Raw genomic sequence first — 12,935 nt, forward strand, 5'->3', positions numbered from 1 at the left:
CAGGCAGACCGTTAATGCCCTACCTCTTCACAATCGGTATGCTGCTTTATCCTCCTTGGAGGAAAATGATTGACTGCCAAAAGCCGTGGGGTGTTCTTCTCAGTCTCCAGCATCGTCTCTTAAGATTGCCACATGGAACATCGCTGGCTTAAAGAACAAGACCGGGCTAGCCGAATGGGAGAGGACTTTAAAATCTTTTGATGTCATTGCTTTACAAGAGACTTGGGACCAATCGAACAGCTTTGCCCTGGATGGCTATTGCCATTTTTGTATTCCAGCCACAAATAGCGTGGCAGGAAGATCTAAGGGGGGCCTATTAAGTCTCTTCAAATTGGACATTAAAGGAACCTTAACTCAGTGCCATTCGGGTTCAGTAAACTGTCTAATTGTTGAGCTTTGTACTCAGAATAAGGCCAAGATCCTTTTTATAAATTTTTATAATTCGCATGCTAATGAATGCACAAGTCAAAACTTGGATGACTTGGATACATTTCTGTCAGTCTATAGTATAAATGTAAATACTTTTGAGTTAATGTTATTAGGGGACTTTAATATACATCCATGTACCTTACCATGTATTAGGAGGGATGAGGAAGGCCCTCCCTTTTCCTCAACTGCTCACCCAGAACATACTAGGCAGGGTGACTACCTTGAGCTTTTTCTTGCTAAATGGAATTTATATGAGTCTGGATGTGGAGATGGAAACATTAGGTACCCTACGTTCAAGGGCAAAGAAAAGGGTACTATTATAGATTATATTTTTTTGTCTTCTTTTTTGTTAAATAGTGTGTTAAATTACTGTACTGAGGTGTCAGCTTTTAGTGATCATAATCCTGTCGTACTTGTTTTTAAGAATTCTGAGTTAATTTCTCTCAAATCAGTAAAAGTGAGTGGGGGCCTGAATCTTAAAGCCAAAGACCAGAATCGTAGGCTGAAGTGGACAAAGAAAGTCCCTGAAACTTTCCACAAAGAGGTCTTAGTTAAAGTGGAAGCTGAAGTCTCTACATGTTTAGCGGAAAACCCAGATCCCAAGGAGGTTATATTAGCATTTGATCAGATTTGTACTGAAATTAATCGTAGCCTCCAGGTTAAATCTAGCCAGAAGGCGTTAGATGGAAATAGATGGTTTGACAAGAATTGCTCTAAAGCACATGGTGTATTACTAAAGGCATTAAAAACTATCCCTAAAGACAGAGCAGTTATAGCAAATGCCAGGAAAGTGTACAAAAAAAACATTCTAGAAAGGAAAAGGAATTTGAAAGATGAGGCCTTGGCTCAACTTGTAGATCCAGAAACCCTAAAAAATAGTGGTTTATTCTGGAAAATAGTAAATCAGCCCCTTTTTTCTGATGAAACTAATACTCCCCTAGAGGCAATCATTCCAGATGAGGACTGGATTAAACATTTTAGTCATATATATTCTAACATTGGCCCTCCTGTTGGATCCGTAGAAGATGTAGGCGGGGAAACCTGCTCTGACAAGGATGTAGTTATTTTTGCAGTTGCAGATGTAGAAAGGGCTATAGACCTAACCGCAAAAAACAAAGCCCCGGGCCCAGATGGGGTACCTGGGGACGTTTTTAAAAGCTTTCCAATATTCTGGTCCAAGGTACTAGGCAAGGTTTTTAATACTCTTACATACGATAAAATCCCGCCTTCCTGGAAGAAATCTATAATTATTCCAGTGTTTAAAAAGGGTAATAGGCAAGACCCATCCTGTTATAGGCCGATCTCCCTGATTGATTCATCAGTGAAAATTTTGGGCCGAGTTCTTTTATCTAAACTGAACGATTGGCTAACAGAGAAAGGGGTCTTAGCAGAGGTGCAGTATGGTTTTAGACCGAAAAGGAGTACCATAGATCAAGGCTTGAATTTGTATTTACTAATAGAGAAATACACGAAGGCGAAGGAGGGGTCCATGTATCTGGGGTTCATGGACCTCTCGTCAGCCTTTTACCTTGTAAATAGATCCAAACTATGGAAAATCCTACTTGACCTGGGACTGGATAAGGCTCTTGTTAACCTCTTAGCAGACCTACATACTGACCTAATAGCCTCAGTTAGAGTTACTACTGCGGGGCGATGCACCAGCCATTTTAACTCAGAAAGGGGAGTTAGGCAGGGGTGCATTTTGGCTCCCCTCCTTTTTACTATTTATATAAATGCTTTGGAGGCCACACTAAAAGATGCCACCCAGGACATCCCACGCATAGGAGAACTCGGTATTCCGGTTCTCCTATACGCGGATGATGCTGTCCTGCTTTCTCGTACTGGTGTTGGCCTCCAACGACTATTGGACGCCTTTGAGGTATTTATGACTTCCCTGGATTTAAAGATTAATGCTAAAAAGTCCCAGATTATGATCATGGGTAAGGGTAACAAAAACAAACTCTCTAAAACTTTTACCTGTGGGAAGTAAGAATTGTGTAGAGTAGCAACATTCCCATACCTAGGGATTACTTTTGATGAGAAAGGCTCCTGGGGCCCCCAGATAAAAAATAGAAACGTTGCCCTTGTAAAGTCATCTTCTGCACTTCGGGGTTTTATGATTAAACTTGGCGCAAAGCCAATTGTTACTTTGCTAACAAATTTATGAAGCAAAATGCCTTGCAGTTGCAACATATGGAAGTGCCATTTGGGGTCATTGCTCTATGGAAAGTATACAGATCACGGAAAATAAATTTCTAAGATCGGTTCTTTCTCTCCCTCAGTCTACTCCCACACATATTGTTCACACTGAACTCGGTGTGGGTTACATCTTAGATCTGATTAAGCTGGCCCCCGTTTTAGCCTGGCTAAAGACTTGGTTGAATCAAGAAATTCCGCTCAACCATATTATTCTAAAAGACTGTCTGCAGCTGGATAAAGTAAATAAAATAACGTGGTTAGTCTATATCAAAAACTGTTTTGATAGATTAGGGAGACCGGATCTTTTTCATTCACCGGATCTAATAACTGTTAAAGATATTGGATTGATTAAAAGTATGATGAAAGATCTGTTATGTCTAGAAAGAGAACAAGTAGAATATGAGAAACCTTTGGTGCGGGCCAGTATCATTTTGAGTACTCATGTGGGCCCTGAATTATACCTGTCTATTGTTAATCAACCGTTCCACCGGTTTCTACTTACACGCTTTCGGCTGAACCTGATTCATTTTACTCTTGGTCACTTTCAAACTTGGTGTCCTCCTGAAAAAGGAACGCCGTGTAATTGTGATGATTTCTCGATCCAGAACACAATGGACTTCTTGATGTTCTGTGACCATTATGCGGCTCTAAGAAAGAAATATTTGTTCCCAATTCTAAAGGAGGCGGGGTTTATACAGGTCAAACCTGCCCTCCTGTATCTACAGTTATTGCAGACCCCCAGGATCATGTTCCATGTTGCAAGTTTTTTAGTGGGTGCTGTTAGGGCCAAGAAAAGGAAGCCTGCTATCAATCCGAATAATTTTTAATGTAATGAATTGGCGGACTATTTAACTTTTTATATGAATTATAACATCTGTGAATTTGGGAGAATATTAATGTTTTATGCTAAATGATGTTTTTATGATGTTTTATTTTACTGATACCCCTTCTTAAACATTTTAGATAATATGAACTGTTGATTTTATGCAATTTTGTAATATTGATTGTACTGTTTCTATACCTTTTTATGATATTTATTTATCGAAATAAAGTACTTTGACTGACTGACTGATAATATCACAATCTTTTGCAGTTCACTCGGATCAGGAATACATAGAATCCTGGGCATACATTTTGTTGGCAGTAACAAGAGTGTCACTCTCATGTATCAGTACATGTTTATTACTGCCTTCTGACATGGCAGTATATACTTTTGATAGTGCTCGTAGATACACAGGCTGATTGATGTAGCCCAAGATAGGTAGTGTAGATGCTGTTTTACCTACTCTCTGTCTCACACAAGCAGTGAATATATTTAAGGTTAAAGGTATTCCTGCAACACATGATACTTCGACACTGTAACTGTGTATTCTACTATGCTGTCTGAGACTGTATGTCATTATGCCACGTATGATTATGATATCGTATCATGTTTTGTTGTTTATTTGAATGGTTGTGTAAAATCAATAAAAAACAGATTAAAAAAAAAAAAAAAAAAAAAAGGTATTCCTGCATAAAAATTATCATTTTATTTCTGGAAGTTTGACATATGCCCAGTTGAAGCCTACATTTGTGCTTATTATACAGCATTAGACTTTCACTACCTTAAGTAAGTCGTGCCACTTGCGGTTCTATAATTATTGTGATCAAATTGACCTTGTGTGTCTTGTGTTACAGATAATTGTTGTATGGCCTACCCCCAATTGCCCATTATACCTGGGCTACAAGAAGAAGACAAGCAGATCAGATTTCTGAAATTACTACATTATCTTTGGTAAGCTTTTAGCATTGTTATGGTTTTCCCAAGACGTTACACACTACTCTCCTTAAGTGTTACAATGACTGTTACAAACTTACAGTGCTGGTAGAATTTTGATTTTTATGGAGAACATAAATAATCAGAATCCTAGAAGTGACAAAAACAATATAATATGGAATATTCGCAGTGCTTAATTTGACAAAAAAAAACAAGTTCCAGAGCTCTCATCAGGAGGCCCCTGAAGTTTGTCACTATTGTATTGAAGAGCGGAACGTACGGCAAGTCGGGTATGGCTATGTCACTTGTTCCCTGGGAGTGATCAGGTTGTATTACTTGCTTGCCTACATATTCTGATAATGATTGAATTGTTATGTTCTGGAAATAATAAAAACATATAAAAAATAAATAAATCAGGAGGCCCCTGAAGCATGCACCACACATTGCCCCTGCTATGCTGCCAATAACAACACAATTACTAACCATCACACTCCTACAAGCGTGAGAATTTTGACTATTTCAGGCCCCAAAGCTATAAGAATGGCTTGGGGGGCATGTAATACTCATTTTAAAAGTCGAGTGAATTATGTATTAACTGTTGACGTGGTCATCTCTAAATTAGTCAGACGGTGCCACCTTGTGGCAGATTGTGAAGCGCTGGTGTTGATAATTAAGTGCTGGTGCGGAGCACTGGAAACCACCGGCTCAAATTAAGCACGGGGTATTCACTATAATAATAATCCACATTTGTAAAGCGCAAACGATCACCCGTAAGGGTCTCTAGGCGCCGTCGGGAAGATTAAGCAAGCTATTGCCCTGAGTCACATGGTGCTGGGCTAATCTGCCGCTGGCGCCGGGGATCAAACCGTGATCCCCAGATTCCAGAGTCAGTCGCCGTGGCCGCAGCGCAAACACCTCTTCCCTTATTCACTAATGGTATTACCATAAAATAGAGTATTTAATTGTATATACTCATGCGATTGACTAACAAGTCACATATCACGCCTCTTGTTTAAAAAAATCAATATGTGTCTGATTCCAATTTTAGTACATCATACGTCTTGGCATAATGACAGTGTAATATCATGAGAACTATACTAACGTGCATATCATGGTGAGAGACACTTGCCTATTATTTGACACATTTTGTGCACCATTTGTATGTAATACAATGAGTTTCTTTGCAAACCTGTTGACAGTTTTTGGACTGTTTATTTTAATAGCTGAACTGGATTTTAATTCAACTGTATTATTTCGATTAAGAGCCTTGAGGGAGTTCCTTCCAGTGGTACGAAATGTGTTGGCTGTGTCTGTGTTTTAGATATCATTGATGATATTAATATAGAATTGTTTTGAAGAATATTGGAAGCTGTTGAGGAATTCAATCACATGAATGGAAAATACACTTACTGAGACCTTACCATAGAACCCTACAAGGAAGGATCATTCAATGAGGGACTGCACGATAATGTATAGTGCCTTATTTGCTCTTGAGAAACAAAGCTGCATTTTACAGCAAAACAGACAATTTGCTCTGGATGACAAATGCTCATTCATACAAAGGTCTCCTTTAGAGGAATAACCCTCTGGCATCCTTAGCAATCAAATCCAGCTGCTGAAATGTTTCTGTGCACACTGCAGCTCTCCTGCCACTGCTGAAATACAAAATCAATGCAGCTGGCAGTTTTGACAGAGTTATTAGGTTTAGCTCAAAACCCAAAGAGCAGGCCAGGTTTACTGGCTTTGTTAATGCTGGTTCTGGTAATGGATCGATCTGGTGAACGTTCCTATGTGATTGTTCTTTTAATTAAGGAGCTGTGTTGGGTCTTGTATCATTGGGGTTTTCGTAAAGGAGGAAGATGTGTTGTATCTTGTGCTCATATGTGTCATCCTAAAGTCATCTTTATCATTACCCCAGTGAGTGAAGGCAGACACGCTTCAAAACAGAGGGTATACGTTTAAGCCTGTTGCACCTGGTCAGACACCTTTGTCACATTCTGTGTCAGGTAAGTGCTTCAACAGAAACAAAAGAGACTAAACAAACTTTACGACCCCTTGCTAAATTATGCATTTGGTGTACATATCAACAATCTAAAGTCTTCCAGGAACTCTCTTGGGGTTCACACTCATCTCCCCCACAAATTGCAAGGGGGTCTGATGCACAAAAATTGCCGCTATTGTCTGGGTTTTCCTCCAATCCAAGTAGCATCTGTGTTGGGTTCTTTATATCTTCAATAGTGCACATGCCACCACGACTTCGTATTCCATGTTGGAATGGTGGCATGTGGAATGGTCAGGAGAATAGTTGGTGTTCACTGTTGCTCTGGCCAGTCGTTTACCTTGGATCTTCTTTAAGTTTCAATAAAAGAAATTGAACTTACCTCACGATGCATCCTCTTCTTTTCACTGGGGACGACTGGACTCGGATTGAGGCTGTTCCGGTTCCTGACAAACCATGGGTTAAGTTAGCTTTTGACATCATAGGACCCATGTTTGTATTAGATGAACGGAGCAGGTATGGTTTGGTGGTAGTGGCCTATGGTTCTAGGTGGCCCAAGGTGAAATTTGTGAGGTCGGCAAACAATGAAGAGGTTGTAGATTTTCTTTAGTCTTTATTTTTAAGAGAAGGTGCTCCAATCAAACTCGTCACTGACAATGGGGTGCAGTTCATGTATAAGGAGTTTCAAGAGTTTTTGTGTCATTGGGGCATCAAACACATTACTACTTCCTTATATCGTACCCGCAGCAATGGTTTAGTGGAGCGCTGCAACAGGGTCTTAAAGGATAGTATTCGATTGTCCAAGGCCAATGGTTTGAATTGGAAAAAGGAACTAGAGAATTTGCTTTGGGCTTTACGTACTACTCCCAATGCTGTCACCAAAGTATCTCCCTTTGCATTATTAAAGGGTAGGTCAGCTCCACTAAATTGTTTAGACCATGGATGCGGGATCTAAATATTTCTAATGTGAAATTAGAGTTAGTGAAAGATAATTGTGACAGAGCTCAGAGCAGGTATGTTACTCATGAACCAATTAAAGGAAGGAAACAAGTGGTTTTCAAAGAAGGGGATTGGGTTAAGGTGAGACTTCCTGGTTTTGTTGCCAAAGGTCATTCCAAATGTTCTTGTCCTATGCAAATCATTGCATTGAGAAACAGATCTGTTAAACTGAGTGATGGAAAATGGTGGAATATAAGAGGTTATCCAAACAGAGATTTGTTGGTGACCATATCATGGGTTCCACTTCTCAAAGCGTGCCAGGTTCCATCATTCATGGTGAGCCTAGTTCTAATGTGTCTACAAGAGAACGGAGAACACCTGTTTGGTTTAAGGATTATGTTAAATCTTGATGCACTTATAGCACTATCCCTGTGTTAGCTCTTGGTATATTTTATTTATGTTTTTTTTGTTGCTTTTGTTCTTCTGTTGTTTTTCAATTGTATGTATTTTGCATAACTATTATTTTCTCGATGTTTTGAGGGAAGAGATGTGTTGGGTTCTGTATATCTTCAATACGTGCACATGCCTCCATGACTACGTGTTCCATGTTGGAATGGTGGCATGTGGAATGGTCAGGAGAACAGTTGGTGTTCGCTGTTGCTCTGGCCGGCCGTTTACCTTGGATCTCCTTCAAGTTTCAATAAAAGAAATTGAAATTACCTCACGACGCATCCTCTTCTTTTCAATCTGGCTCCTTGTTGGGGCGCAAACGCACAGTTCCTTCCTCTCACTGTTTACACTGTGAGAGGGCGGAGGAGTCAGTGTGTCTGGGCCTCAGCAAAGAACCAGACGTGTGTCTGCTGCCCAGCTAAAACACCAGACACTGGATATTATTTTAGCCTCAACAAAATCCCGTTGGTGTCTGACTCCTTCTGGGGTACAGACACCAGCAAGGAAGCAGAAGCAGGGGTACAGACACGTGTGTCTGACTGTGCCTCAGCAAGGAGCCGGAAGCTTTTTGAAATTTTTCTTAGTGCCTGCAGGGCGTGGTCAAGGCGAGGACCTATCAGCAAGCGTCTTTGCGGAGCTGCACGAACCAGGCTCACTGCCTTCTCAGGGCCGAGGTGTATCGATGCAAGAGGAACGGGCTTTGGCACAATAGAGCTCTGTGCCTTCTGAGAGCGATATGACGGAAGGGGCGCATCAAGCTCGCTGCCTCAGACCTCATTCCCCAGGCAGTACTTAATTTGAGCCGGTGGGGCCCGCCCGCACTGATTTTTAGGGGTCGGCACACAAAGTGGAAAGACGGAAAATCCATCACAAAGGGAAAAAGCAGAAACCTGGCGAGTGAAAAAAAGGGGAGGGAATGTATAGTAGTGAATTAAAGAGGCATGAGGTGGATTGAAGACTACATAGGTTTGGAATTCGACTTTCGGACATTTCACCAGCCTCAGGCTTTGGGCACTGGCCCTCATGTTTTTTTCTTCAAATTAAGCACTGTTCCCAGGCACCTATAAGGCATAAGGACGCAGCGAGATGGATGGCGCCTGGAGAGTAGAGCGAGTGACAAGGAAAGAATGCCCACGAAGAGAAAGTAAGCGCATGCATCCGGGAACTAACCTGGGGAGAAATCCAATGCAACAATGGGGGATCCTACTGCAGAAGTTACCCAGCCCCTCTGTCAGCTTCAAATAAAGAAAAAGAAGAAAGAGAAAAACACAGGAACTGATGGGCAGAGAACTCAAGGAAGGGGTGCGAAATAAAGACCCAATAAAGGCAGCACATGGTCCTCTAGATATCCCAATGAAAATGGTACCTCACTTGTGTGGGTGGGCCAGGTGCCTGTGACAGGAAAGTACCCAAAATGTATTCTGGAAAAATTATCTATCATAAAACGACCTGGTTTTGCAAGGGGGGCACCTGTGTTTTTAGTCCCGGGCTTGGCGGCTATCGAGGGAAACCTACCAAACCCTTACATTTCTGAAAGCTAGACACCCAAGGGAGTCCAGGTATATGATACCTCACTTGTGTGCAAGCCCAAAGCAGAGTCAGCCTGTAAACAAATCAGAAAAAAACTCTCCTTTTGGACCCACTTTAGTTCCTCTCAGTTTTAATTTTAATATGTTTTTAGGTTCTCTGCTTTGGGCACCCACACAAGTGAGGTATCGTTTTTATCAGGAGATCGAGGGGAATGCTGGACGGTGAGAAAATGTGCCAGTGTGGTGATCCCACAACTTTTACGCACAGAAATATGAGGAAAGTGAGACTTTTTAGATACATTTGAGGTTTGCAGGGGATTCTGGGTAATAAAACACTGGGGGATTCATGCAAGCCACTTTTACCCAAGCGCCATTCATGCACACCACCAGCCACTTGCCACCAATCCACACCACCAGCCAACCACATCACCAGCCCAGCAACAGTACACACACACCGCAAGCCAAATGACACTCCACGCACACCACCAGACATGTGCCATCCATGCAGACCGCTACCTAAGTGACAGTTCATGCACGCTGCCAGCCAAGCGCTAGTCCACACACACACTGCCAGCTAAGCTCAAGTCCACGCACACTGCCAGCAAAATGCAGGTTTACACATAGCCAGCCAAATGTCAGTACACACAGACGTCAGCCGAACTCCAGTTCATACACACAGAAACGTTCGCTTGTATCTAGTGGTTTTTGCCTAAAAATATGGGTGATCTGCCCCCAAGGGGGAAGAAATGGCCAAAAGGTGTGCACAAAAAAAGGGGAGCGACCATTGCCGAAGGAGCGGCTTCCTGACATGCTGATAAACATATCTCTGGTGGCTAGTGGGCTTTCAGCCCCCACAGGGCGGATTGGAGGCTATTTCCCCATCTGCCCTCCATGGGGGGGGGAGAAAGAATATGGCTATTTTTTGGGGTGGGGGCATTGGCTTCCCCATTCTGGGCAGCCCCCACCCCTGAACTACGAATACAAATAGTCTCTGGCTTCCTAGTGGGCTTTCTGCCCACCTGGAGGGGGGGCAGATTTGGGGCTATTGTCCGATATGCTCCTGGGGGGAAGAAAGACTATCCATTTGTTGTTGAGTGAGGTGGGGACATTGGCATGCCCAATCTGGGCTGCTCCCACCATTACTCTGGCTTAAGAAAATACTAACTGGTGCTTAGTGGGCTTTTTGCCCCCCCAGGGGGGCAGATCAGAGGCTATTGCCCCCATCTGCCCCCCAGGGGGGGAAGGAAGACTGTCACTATTTGGGGGCGGCATTGGCATGCCTATTCTAGGCAGTCCCCACCACTAAGCTTTAATAAAAATGTATCTCTGATTCCTAGTGGGTTTTCTGCCCCGTGGGGGCATATTGGGGGCTATTGCCTCCATATGCCTCCTAAGGGAGACAGAAAGACGATGCCTATTTGTGGTTCCAAGTGGGCTTTCTACTGCCTGTGGGAGCAGATTGGGGGTAATCGCCCCAATCAGCCCTCTGGGGGGGGCAGAAAGACTGCGGTTATTTTCTCTTAGGGGTGGGGCTTTGGCATGGCAAATTTGGGCATCCCCCAGTCCTAAATTTACATGAAAATGTAATCACTAGCTCCTAGTGGGCTTTCTGCCCCCCCCCCCCCGGGGTGGCAGATCAGGGGTTCTTGCTCCCATCTGCGCCCCAGGGGGACAGAAAGCCTGTGCCTATTTGTGGGTGGGGCATTTTAATACCCATACAGGGCAGGTCCCACCCCTAAATTTACATTAAAAACAATCCCTGGTTCCTAGTGGGCATTCTGTTCCCGGGAGGAGGGGGGCAATAAGACTGACCGCTTTGGTTTTAGGAGGGTGGGGGCATTGACATGCACATCTTGGGCAGCCCCCACCCCTACATTTGCAAATAAAAATAATCTCTGGTGCCTATCATGCTTTCTGCCTCCCCCCCCCCCCGGCGGCAGATCAGGGGCTCTCTTCCCCATAACCCCCCAGGTGGCGCAGAAAGACTGAAAGAGCCCAAAATTGTTGGGAGGAGCAAAGGCCCCTGCCTAAGGGGCAGCTCCCCCCTCCTTGGTGTCTAGTGGTGGATCCCTGCTTGGGGATCGCCTCCTGTGGCTATCCCCAAGCAGGGATCCGATAGGAAAGTGTGCCATTGGAAAGGGGAGAGTCTCCCATTTCCAACGATAACTCTTCTGTATGTTTTGGTGCTCGGGGACTGAGATGGCCCCACGAGCACCAAAGCAGTGAAACTGAAATGAGCCTATTGGCTATTTTCAGTTTCACTTTCAATGTAATGATGTCAGCGCACCAAGCGCCTTGATCGTCTTTACATTGAAGAAATAAAAATGCCTCGGGAGGTTGGAGAAGCTCTTCGCTACCTCCTGAGGCTAAAGAAATGAAAAAGAAATCCCTTTGCTGTTTACAGCAGAGGGATTTCTCAGTGGTGTGCCGAGGATGTAATGGTTACGTCCTCTGTACACCAGCGCCACAGCCGAGGACGTAAACGTTACCTCCTCAGCATGGAACTGGTTAAATAATAAGCAGAATTTTCTGTAATTATCCATTTGTCTTGCATCAATGGCAGCAATATAGTTTTCAAAAGCCCATAACCATTTCTTCGACCAGACAGGTTGTTTTCCTTGATTCTGCAAAAATGGAACGGCCATTGATACTCCATGCATGTTAGTCATTTTATCCAATAGATGCTAATTTACTTGCAGGCAGTCAATATACAAAGCTCTTTAGGTAACAAGAAGAAGGTTATTATTATTTTTTATCTTCTTTCTTATTGGGATTAAAATACAGTAATAAATATATATTTTTTCCCATGTGCAGAATTTTCATATACTTCCATAAGTTGTATAATTTAACTGTCAGCTCTGTAGCTTCTGAAAGAAACTTCTAAATGCAGATTCCTCACCCTTGAGTATTTCCCAGGCATCAGACTGGATGTGAATTTTTGAGCAGTATCTCTGAACGCCAGTTGGCGCCATGCCGCTCCTCACTGATGCCATTCTGTTCCGGAAATCAAATGCTGGGCTATATAGGCACCCCTCACGCATGCCGATGTATGTTCCTTTCTTTCTGTTTTACAAGTTGTGGATGCGAAGCTACCTCTCATCTCTAAGACAACTTTTGACTAAAATATTTTCAGCGGTCAAGGGAAATATTACCTCCTAAGATGACAGGTTTCCTACCCTATAAGGACTGTTGAAAGTAAATGTCTGTGACAGCTTCTCACCAGGTTTGACTGTAGTTCCTGGGGTTGAGGAAAACCAAAGGAAATGATGGACGGAGTGTTGAACATTGCAAGCACTCACCCCCAGTCAACTGATCTGGGTTTAATCCATCACCGTTCTTTAGCCCACTCTGCCATCCTAGTTCCTGGGGTTGAGCCACGTCTCCAAGGACTGTAGTGTTTGGGTGTTGATAAATCCAAAGGCCATACAGGAATACAGGACCGCGAGGTGAAGCTCTTCATTGCCAAGCATCGGATTATCCCATGTTGTGAATGGTCCAAGTTCAAAGGTCGGTCTCGGTCCCATTTCCAGTCTAGGAGCCACAGGAGTCAATCCCGGGGTTGACCTTCTTTGTGCCCCAAATCTGTGGGTAAGTCGAGAAACAATCACAACAAATCCAAATGGTAAGTAAGTAA

General features: G+C 43.2%; 1 long non-coding RNA gene across 2 annotated transcripts in view; it reads right to left on the reverse strand.

Moving 5' to 3' along the window:
* Nucleotides 1-12,035: 12,035 nt before the first annotated feature.
* LOC146866062 (uncharacterized) overlaps nucleotides 12,036-12,935 on the reverse strand; it is a 63,350-nt gene continuing 62,450 nt past the window's right edge. Inside the window, exon 5 of one of the 2 annotated variants that reach the window (XR_014970374.1) lies at nucleotides 12,036-12,883. This is a non-coding gene — a long non-coding RNA (uncharacterized LOC146866062). The remainder of the gene's footprint in view (nucleotides 12,884-12,935) is intronic. The other variant, XR_014970373.1, reaches the window with a different exon arrangement.

This window comes from Triturus cristatus, chromosome 2_1 (genome assembly GCF_964204655.1).
Source record: "Triturus cristatus chromosome 2_1, aTriCri1.1, whole genome shotgun sequence".
NCBI classification, from domain to species: Eukaryota; Metazoa; Chordata; class Amphibia; order Caudata; family Salamandridae; genus Triturus; species Triturus cristatus.